This window comes from Alosa pseudoharengus, unplaced genomic scaffold (genome assembly GCF_046254945.1).
Source record: "Alosa pseudoharengus isolate Yale_2024_CS ecotype anadromous, Long Island Sound unplaced genomic scaffold, YU_APseudo_1.1 YU_APseudo_1.1_scf_2, whole genome shotgun sequence".
Taxonomy (NCBI): Eukaryota; Metazoa; Chordata; class Actinopteri; order Clupeiformes; family Clupeidae; genus Alosa; species Alosa pseudoharengus.
The window spans coordinates 40,248,259-40,258,906 of NW_027468663.1; the positions used below are offsets into that span (position 1 = coordinate 40,248,259).

Consider the following 10,648-nt stretch of genomic DNA (forward strand, 5'->3'; position numbering starts at 1 on the left):
TACTGGATGCTAAATGGGAGGTGATTTAGGATCATAGTGATGTAATCTCACTACTTCATCAATGGGAGGCAGTACAGCGTCCCATACAGAAACACTATTAACTACATACAGGGTGTTATGCTCTTAGCCATAGAACAGGGAGCAGTGCCGGAATGCTAACGTGGGTTTTATCATCACATAGCATGGCCGAAACGCACTTGGCAAACTGCAAGAGAGTAAGAGAGAGGGAGAACAAGACAGAAAAAGATGGGCAGACCGACAGGTGAACCAACAGACAGGCAGACATATACCACTGGATGAGAAGATGATGAGTCTTACCTTCATAAAATCTGAAACTTGCAAAAGGTGTCTTTATTCCGGGGTGATATCAGCCAGAATGTCCACGCTCCCACCTCTCCAGGCTTTCTGCAGTCTTCTTCTCCAGATATATGTTGCTCCTCAGGACTTGAGACCCAGATTGCAGAGCTGATCCTGGGAGGTAAACAGCAATGGGGGTAAGGAAGAGAGAGAGAGATAGAGAGAGAGAGAGAGAGAGAGCAATGATCAGATCTATTTTCAGATGCAGACATGTTGATCTGTGGAACTGGTGGAAAGTTACCACAGGGGGCTCCAGAGAGTGTGTATGTGCATGTGTGTGTGTGTGTGTGTGTGTGTGTGTGGGTGTGTGTGTGTGTGTGTGTGTGTGTGTGTGTGTGTGTGTGTGTGTGTGTGTGAAAGACATAGAGAGAGAAATGTCCAGGTCAGTTGCTGGGTAAGAACTGGGCAAGAGCACTGGAGTAATTAAACTTCAGGGTGGCTTCTATGAAGGACAAAGTATAATGTGTGTATCTCTCTCTGTTGCACTCTGTCTCTCTGTGTGTGTGTGTGTGTGTGAGAGAGAGAAAGAGAGGATTCTGCTCCTTATTATGTACCACGTCCCTGTTCCATTGTGATCCTGTGGACCCTGTGGTTTGCCTGCATGCTTTTCAAAAGGAGACTGACTAGATTGACATGTATAGGCTGTCTGCTACTGCAGCGTTATGCAAGTGGTGACCCTCTGCTGACGACAGCTTTCTCATCCATCAGAGGGGTTGCTTTTGGCTTTCAGACATGTGAGGCCAGCCCCACAATTGTACACACACACACACACACACACACACACACACACACACACACACACACACACACACACACACACACACAGAGCATACATACACATTCACCCCAATGCCAGGAGTTGGCAGGCATAAAGAATAGATAAATTAAGTGTCGCACTAAGAGATAAATAATCAGGCAGCTGAAGCGCTACTGGGCACACACAACACACACACACACACACAAACACACACACTCTCTCTCTCTCTCACAGACACACAAACTTATACAGCATGGTGACATAGTCCCTAGTCATTCTAAGGGCAGTGATGTAAGTGGCTGTGCTTGCACATGGGGGTCAGTGGAAGGCCATCAACAGACAGACATTATATAGACAGATATGGACAGACATTATACCTTTGGATCATGACACACACGCACACACATAAATACAATATAATATAATAATATAAATACATATAAACCATTGCTAACACTAGCTCACAGACATGAACAAACACAGACACAGACACACATACAGAGAGAGAGAGAGAGAGAGAGAGAGAGAGAGACAGAGCAAGAGAGAGAGAGAGACAGAGAGAGAGAGAGAGAGAGCAAGAAAGAGAGAAAGGATCCCGGCACCTGCCGATTGGCAGCAGGATATGTCTCCTCACTACACAGTGTGAGAGAAGCCATTATATAATTGCAATCCCACCCCACAGATTATGTCTGTTACACCATCTCTCTTTTTTGTCCGTTCATGTGTGTTATCCTTTTTTATTTTTTTTATTTTTATATATATATATACTGTATGTATTCACAAATTTTGTTTTATGACTAGAGTCTTGATGAGTTCTAGATACTGTATGCTTTGGCAACACTTTCTTCACGAATTGTCATGCCAATAAAGCGTTTTGAATTTGAATTTGACAGAGAGAGAGAGAGCAAGAGAGATACAGAGAGAGAGAGAGAGCAAGAGACAGCAAGAGAGAGAGAGAGAGAGAGAGACAGAGAGATGGAGAGACATAAATCCATTCCTGGCATTTACAGCAGTTATTCTGCACAGATATCATGTAGCCAGCACCACTTAACTCTTACCTCTCTCCAGCTGCTGTTAATTGGAGAAAAGGCTGTTCATAGGAAACTGATAACTTCACTCAGTGGTATGCTTTCATATAGCGGCCCTCATTAGCACACACATTAGACAGCTAGCGCTGCTTCCCGTCTGCCTGCCAGGGACGGAATGCATACCCACTGTGGTTGCCAGGTTTAAGGAGCATAATGCACAGACATGGTGTTTGCCATACTTATAGATAAGAAGTGTTTCTTAGGTCGGCATCACTGGCTTTCACCAAACACAGCTCAGTATGTCTTATTATGGGATTGCTTATGTTTTTTGACGGTTCTCAAATCCACCAAAGTGGATTAATGGAAAATAAAACTGACAGTCATTTTTCTCTAGTGATTGCAGACTGTAATACTATTGTTGTAATATTATTGGGAATATTTACTCAAAAACGAACAATCACTAAGTGAGAAATTTGGATTGTTTGTTTAGTTCAGTTTATTTTCTAAATAAACTAAACTGGATTAAATCAAATGAAACTGCTCATCCAGTCCAGAGCAGACTGTTCAGCAAAATGTCAGAATGCTCCACAATTAATTCAGCCCTTCATCAATTCAGTGCGTCATGCATCTCAGCTCACAAATGTCAAGCTCTAATCTCAGTCGGAGTAAAAGGGTGAGTCAGCTGAAGCTGCAGCTACATACTGTACACGCACAGTAAACTGCACTATCACCCGTAAATGGTCCTGGACACACTATTCTGTTGTAATAACCACCACTCATAATGTACATTTAGTGTAAACACTAAACACTAATAGTGATACCTTGGTGTTATGTTGTGTCCACAGTTATCCGGTCTACTGAGAATATATTATGTCTAAAGTGTAATATATTTTATGGAGACCTTTTAATGATTTTCCTTTGAGGACAAGCAAGAAATATGTTTTTTTCTAAGAATGTCGGCTAACCATGGTCATCAGGATTATGTAACCCTGGCTGTGCATGCCATGCTATTAATAGATGTGGGTTCATTGGTCTTATCAGAGCATGCATACATGAAAGCAACAGACCTGAGACATACAAGCTCAGCATCTCAGGCATAGTCCAGTGCAATCCAGTGCATAAAATGAGTTGATCAGCAGATGACTGTTTGCACAACCCCCCCCCCCCCCAATTCATGACCAGCAAGAGCTTGTTTTAATTTCTCTTTTTAAAATTCCTGAATTGTTAACTCTAGCTATCAATCTCTCTATCTCTCTCTCACTAACCCTCTCTCACTCTTCTCACCTCTCTCACTCCCTCTCTCCTTCTCAGCAACAGGTCCACACTGCATCAGGGAGGACTTCACCTGCAGAGGACACATGCTGCAGATGGCCCTCACTTTGGCCCTCCCAGGAGTCTAGTACTACGCCAAGACAGCAGGTATGAGTTTGCAGTACACACACACACACACACACACACACACACACAAACACAAACACAAACACACACACACACACACACACACACACACACACACACACACACACACACACACACACACACACACACATACCCAGCCAGCAGCCATCCAAAAAAAGCCTGTCTCTGAGCCCGGACAGCTTTGGAGATGCCAGCCTGTCCACAACACCAATCAGCCTGCGATGGCCCACACCCCTTGAGGACCTGGACTGCAGGCACAGACCCCTTCATGTGCCGGGAATGACTGCAGTATCACAACCAGCTGTGAACTGATGCACTGAATGCTAATGACGTAACCTTGGGAAATACAATACGGCCAAGGAGAGAGCAGGTGTGTGTGACAGAGAGACTGTTAGCATTCTAGGAACACTCTTACGGTACATCAAAACGCACAATCTAGCAGAGTCTGGAGTGTCTCATGGCTTCTCATTTTATTTTTCCAGATAAAAAAAGAGCGCTTCATGGCTAAACTCAAAAACAAAGGTGGTCGTCAGAAGACAACTACAGTAGAAAGGTCCTATAGTCATCCACATGGATGAGTTGTAGAACGCTGCCAGTCAGTCCCTATGTGAGGATCCAGAGGAAGGCAGGGGGTGGTGTCACACGATCCATGTTAATGGCAGCACATATAGCCATGGGGGTCTGCTGTGTCCATCAGGTGTGTCTGGAGCAGGTATTAATGTGGATGAGTGGGGCTTTCCGTACATGGAAAAACAATTAACCAAAAAAGGAGTGGGGGCAGCACAGGCATTCTCTCATTAGGTCCAATGTGGCTATTTTTACACAACTCTGGCATACACACACACACACACACACACACACACACACACACACACACTAATCTAACTGTGTGACCTATGGGCCAGATCATGCTGGACTGGTGGCGTCGACATCACCTCAGCAGAGTGGTTTCAGCACCCAATTCATTATCAGCTCCAATAGCAGCTAGCTGTTCCCCCTGCTAAGTAAGTGGCAGGCTATTAAAAGCAGCCCCCATCTGTAAACACACATTACACAGGGTCACGTACCTGCTGCTGATTTGAGAGTACCGCTCAAGCCAACCTCCAAAATAAAGTCACACACACACACACACACACACAGGCACAGACGAGATGAGAGTGAATCACCGTGCCCATAACTTGCTTTCTGTTTTAATGTGACATGCCACACTGTTTGTTTGTCGCTGAGCATGCTCCTAGTCCTCTGGATGTCTCAGTAAGGAGTGTGCAGCAAGCAGGATGCTTTTTATGTGGAGCTAATAAATGCTAAGATCCATGTGCGAAGAGCAGCTGTCCATCCTTACGGGTGCTTGCCAAGTAGCTGGCAATGGAACTCCGATTTTTATCTCAAGTCTTATCAGACAATTTCATCAAGCACGTTTCACTACACTAATGTGGAGGATATTTCAGAGCAATATTTCATAAGCTAACGCATGCTCCAATGACTCCAGCCAAACTAATTTTCAGAGAAGATAAATATTGCCATAAACAATCACAGAGGGACCTCATTAGTCCCATCCTTATTACTGGCGCAGAATGAGGAGAGAAATTAAACCACATATAAACATGGCTGCTTCTGTCGACACACCACTAAGCCAAAGGTCAAACACATCCACCAAGAGTGGTTAATATCCTCCACACACCCTCTGCCCCACACAGATGAGCCTGCTGCCTCCACCACTACCTTAATAAGGAGGAGACTGGAGGATAAGCACTTATGTCCTCTTTGTCTTCATGTCTCTGATTGTCTTTTTATGTCCCTGTTTCTTTCTCTTCTTCTGCCCTCCATTCTCTGTTCACTTGTTCTCCATTTGGCATCTCTTTATCTCTCTCCCCCACTCTCTCTCTCTGGTAACACAAGCCCAACTGTTGGAGGCTGCTGGCTTACACCATGTCAGCCCCTGGATTTGCACATGTTCCCAGGGTGCAGGGGTGTGGAAGGCTGCTGCTTTCTTTAGCATGGCACCTATTTCAACAAATGTGTGAGGGGTGGGGTGTCAGTGTGTGTGCTTGTGTGCATGTGGTGCGTGCGTCTGCACGGGTGCATGTCGATATCTGACACAATCAATGAAAAAAACCCTCAAAGCAAGTAGTCTGACAGACTAACTTCCACACTTAAACCAGTGAGTGAAAGTTGGTGGAGATTAATTGAGTTTGGTTCCGCTTCCTCTGGCTTTGGTGGGTTTGTTCTCACCCGGCTAAGGTCTGAGTACCCAATCCCCATGGATATGGTTAGCAATTACCAATCAATTCATGCCCAACATTCCAACAAAACCGTACCAAACATGTAAAGAATACATTTCCATACAGTTCCAGTCAAAGCTTAACTTCAGAAAGACAATATAGCCTTTCTATGGTTCTGGCTTTTGACCAAATGTGGGGTTGCAGTGGATCGGTTCATTTTAGATGTAAAGACATTTAGGTCTAAGACCTCTAACCAAAGTAGCTAGAATGGAAACAGACACCCTTACAAAGAGGGATGAGTCTTGTAAGCCCCTACTCACCACCGGACCGCATGGTCTGAGAGAGCCCAGCGAGGTTGTAGACTCAAGGCATTTGGTAGTCTGCTTTAAATGCCTGATTCAGTTCACATCTCTGTATTCCGTACACAACACCCCATCAAAATGAGGTCACAGATGTTTCTTGCCTGTTAAATCAACACCTGATTTCTGCACCTCTATTTAATTATCTTACTCTCTCTCACTGCCACTTCCTCTTGCTTCCTCTCTGAACCTGATGGGATGAGAGTACCCAGACTGCCTCCTCCCTCACGCCTGTCTGAGGACGACTAGACTGGAGCAGCGTCTCCACCCACCTGCCTCGCTGGGTGCCTGGCCTCCACCTCCGCTCCTCTGTAGCGAGCCAACACAGAGCCTCTGCCAAGCTATGCCGCCGCCTCTGCCTACTGATGCAAGAGCAGACTGAGACGTTCTCTTCTCATATCGTTCATTCTGTGAATCTACCACAGAGCTGAACTTTCTCCCCGCACTTAATAGGTGTGGAAGCAGAGGGAATTAGACTTTCTTGCCTTTGTATTCTCACTCAATGCCGCTAATAAAAGGCACTTATATTTATATTGACAGGATAAACCAGGAATACTGACATGACTGATAGAATGCTATATTTTGCAGTGGTGCTGTGATCCAGTCAAAAGGGCGGTTGTGTGCACAATGTTGCATTTCAGATGTTAGGCCACTTCTTATTAAACTCTGGAATCTGTGCACATTGAATACTATCATTAATACCACAGTGACACAAACCCATCTGTTTAACCGATGACATTTTAACCTGCTACTGTCTGAAAAAGCAAACATGACTAAAAGCTATGCGAGGAAAGACAGGAATGAGTGTTCTTCCAAAGAAGAGCATAGAGGCAATGTAGGATGGAATGCAGGGAGCGCTCAGTAACCTCTTCTCAGTCCCCTTATCACGTCCACCACTGACTCAAACACACAGTCCCTTCTCCCAAACTCCCTCTGCTGTGACACATGTGACCCTTCTCCCAAACACCCTTTGCTGTGACACAAGTTCTCTTGCCGTGCTGAAAGAATAACACAGGAACCACAAAACAGAGAGAGAAAGAGAGAGAGAGAAAGAGAGAGAGAGAGAGAGAGAGAGAGAGAGAGAGAGAGCAACAAGGACTTACACAGGATGCGCTTTCCCTAAATGTCCACTAATCTTCTCGAAGGAGCACTATAACTGGCAGGTAGCAGGTGCAAGCAAACATGTCTGAAGGTTTAAGTGCATCCCTCAACCATCACTCAAGCCCTGACACATGCACCACCCTCTCCAGTGCACACAGCAGTGACAAACTGCCCAAGCCGCTCTCTAGCTCTCTGCAGGTGTCCACAACAGCTGCAACTAATGATTAATACTGTATATCATACTCATTTTATTAAACTGTTGATTATTTTCTCAATTAATCGATTACCGGTAGTTGTTTGATCGATAAAATGTCAGAAAATTGTGAAAATGCTGATCACTCTTTCCCAAAGCCCAAGATTATGTGCTTTGTTGCCTTGTTTTTGTCACACACCAAATGTTGAGTACTGTAACAGAGTAAAGATGAAAATATTCAAGTTTAAGAAGCTGCCCTCAGAGGTATTTTGAGGTATTTTCATTAAAAAATGATACAAATTGATTAACGAATTACCAAAATAGTTGGTGTATAGCGATTAATTTAGTAGTTCACAACTAATCAACTAATAATCGCAGCCCTAATGCTCACGCACGAATGAGCACACACACACAAACACACACACACACACACACACACACAATTTGTGTCCCACCAAGTTACACTCAGTGTGCATTTACACTCACACAGGTGGCACATTCATAAGCCGTGCTTTAAATTCCCAGGAAGTGTCAGGTCACACCTTTTACTCTGTTCCTCATTACCTCATTCTTTCATCTGTGTGTGTATGTGACAGGGAAATAATGAATAATGTGTATCGCGTGTGATTATGTACTGTAGGCGTCGGTGTCGGTGTGTGTGTGTGTGTGTGTGTGTGCATGTCGTGTCTGTGTGTGAATGAGAGAGAGAGAAAAGAGAGAGTGTGTGTGACAGAAGTATCGCATTCCGGCATTCTCTGTTGGGATTTCACCATAGGACACATTGGTGTCCAACTCCATCCCTGACCAATGAGTAAGAGAGACATTGGTGTCCAACTCCATCCCTGACCAATGAGTAAGAGTGACACTTCCAGAAAAGGGAGAGAGATTTTAAACGGAACCACAGATTACACAGAGATTAAATGTTGCCTCTGTATGAATCATACAAGGGATTCCTTATTACTTCCTGTTCACCATAGCTTTAGTTTGCATTCATGAGCTAAGGATGCAAATGTCTACTGCCACCACTAGAAGTGGACTAGTGATGGTGGCCTAGCCTAAACCAATACCATCATTTGTCACTGTTTTGAGATCCCTCGCTTTATTAAATGAGAAGGCTAGGGCATAACCAATTAAAGCTTTGCCCTTCACTTCCGTAGGCTACCTTTAATGCTTTTGCCAGTGAAAGAACATGAGCGGACGAAGTGCAAGTGATTTCTCTATGCTTTACATCAGCACAGTAGCCTAACATGTCTTAACAGTGCTGTGGGCTTACGTCAAAATAGCATCTTCAGTCTGTTTCAGTTAGTTGCTTTAGAGAATAAATCATTGGAGGCTGACTACTAACATAAGAAGGTTAGTTCATAGAGTTTAACAAATATTTGTAAGAGGATTTGTTTTAACATTTCATAAGTTAGGAAGTCATAGAACATAATTCTTACTGTCAAAAAATGATTTGACCCCACATAAATCAAACTAGCCAAGCAATGTGCAGATGAAGTGTAAAAAAATAACACATCTAAATTGATCAACCCAGTTGGATACCGTAGTAAGACACACCCTTTTTAAATTCACTTAACATCTGAGACAACTGGAATGCAAACAAGTTGAACGCATCAGTCATTCTGAGCACTATCGGTCTTTGTTCAGATTGAATTGCAATTCCTTACCGGGAACCTCTAGAACCTAGGTAGCCTACCGCAGGACACGAGTAACTCGTGTAGACTAGGCTACATCGTGACAGCATATGAAGAGCTTCAGTTACAGTAGGAGTAGCCCTAGTTGCGACCAGCGAAACGGTGCAGCCAATAGACAACAATATAGCCTAATTGTGGGATGCCTCGGGCTGTAATAATGTGTTAGGCTACTGTGTAGAACAAGGGCTGAAATGAAAATGCCTATAGGACCTCACTAATGAGTCCGTAGCCTAATGACATGACACTGCATTGGTTCAGCAACTTTTCAAAATCTTGGCAAACTGGTTTACGACTAGCGGCTCTCGGAGGGTCGCTTGTTCTGGAAGGTCACGCTGGACTAGGTTAGGATAATCCCTCTCAGTCATTGCATAAACACTACGAAATCCACGACATTTCATCACATCAATTGTATGAAAGTATTAAGTTTAGCTCTAAACTGAATCGGAATTGACCGCTAACAGAATAATAATAATGTTCAGTAGACTACGGACAGTATCCTAAAGCAGATTGGCTTTCCACTCAACAAGCCTCGATGTCATCAATGACCAGAATGTAAAGGCATAGGTAGGCTACCCTACTGCAACACCGTTCAAATGTTCTGTAACGTAGCCTAATCAGTCGGCTCAAAATTCGACAGCCATTCTTCAAGGGGCCGCAGCTGTATGAGATTCTCCGTGACAGTGTTAAGCGTTTGAGATAGGCTACACATGTGGCAATTAAATGGTATTGGCTGTGCGCTACTGTAGCCCGTGTCCTCCTTTCTGTTACAGTAGCCTATAGCACATCCCGCGGTGATAACGCCCGTGCTTACCTAGGAGAGCGAGTCATCCGAAATAAATGCCCTGGTTGTGAATCGTTTCAGTCCACCCCGCTGTTTCTGAGAGAGGGAGACTGAAATTAAAGTCCATCCGAAGAATGCAGAGGGGAGAAAGTGGCGCTCACTGCGAACATCGAATCCCGAATGAAACCGCACCTGCCTCTTCCCTCTGCTGCGAAGCTGGTCCAAATTAAGCAGCGGAAAAAAACGCGTGTGGACGGTGCCAGAGCGAGAGCACGGCAACACCCCCTTCCTCTCGGGTCAGTTACTCTCGCTTAGAGCTCGGGAACAACTGAGATAGCATTGCAGTAAAACTGTCTCTTTCCACATGACACAACGCCGTCCCTCGGTTACGCTTGTCGGAGGAGGAGATGAGGGATGGCATTCCTTCTGCATGCTCGATACAGCGCCCCGCCGCGTAGCTGGCACGAGTTGGTCGACAAAATCGATGGTGTATGGGCACTCGCCTTATCAGAAACCACTGAAGGTCCTAGCAGTTGTTTCCCTGCAAAGAATTGACAGATTTTATCCTGCGTGGAAGTGTGCATCTATGTGCAAAATGGCTTCCAGTCGCAATAGCTTTGGACTACTGGTTTCACGTCGGTGTCTCGTTGTCATAGCAACCTGCAAGTTTCTCCTAGGTGCTCCCGAGATAGTGTGGTGGTCAGTGTAACACAGGTCATTTAGCCTACAGCTGGGCA

At 44.7% G+C, this 10,648-nt stretch overlaps 1 protein-coding gene across 8 annotated transcripts in view; it reads right to left on the minus strand.

The window, feature by feature from the left end:
• LOC143134544 (sorbin and SH3 domain-containing protein 2-like) overlaps positions 1-10,243 on the minus strand; it is an 81,768-nt gene extending 71,525 nt beyond the window's left edge. For 4 of the 8 annotated variants that reach the window (XM_076295003.1, XM_076295002.1, XM_076295000.1 and 1 more), the window contains exons 1-2: positions 9,942-10,242; positions 319-471 (exon numbers count right to left, since the gene is read on the minus strand). The gene's annotated coding sequence lies outside the window, so the exon portion shown is untranslated. Of the gene's footprint in view, positions 1-318; positions 472-9,941 lie in introns of all 8 variants that reach the window. The other 4 variants (XM_076295005.1, XM_076295001.1, XM_076294999.1 and 1 more) reach the window with 2 other exon arrangements.
• Positions 10,244-10,648: the final 405 nt, after the last annotated feature.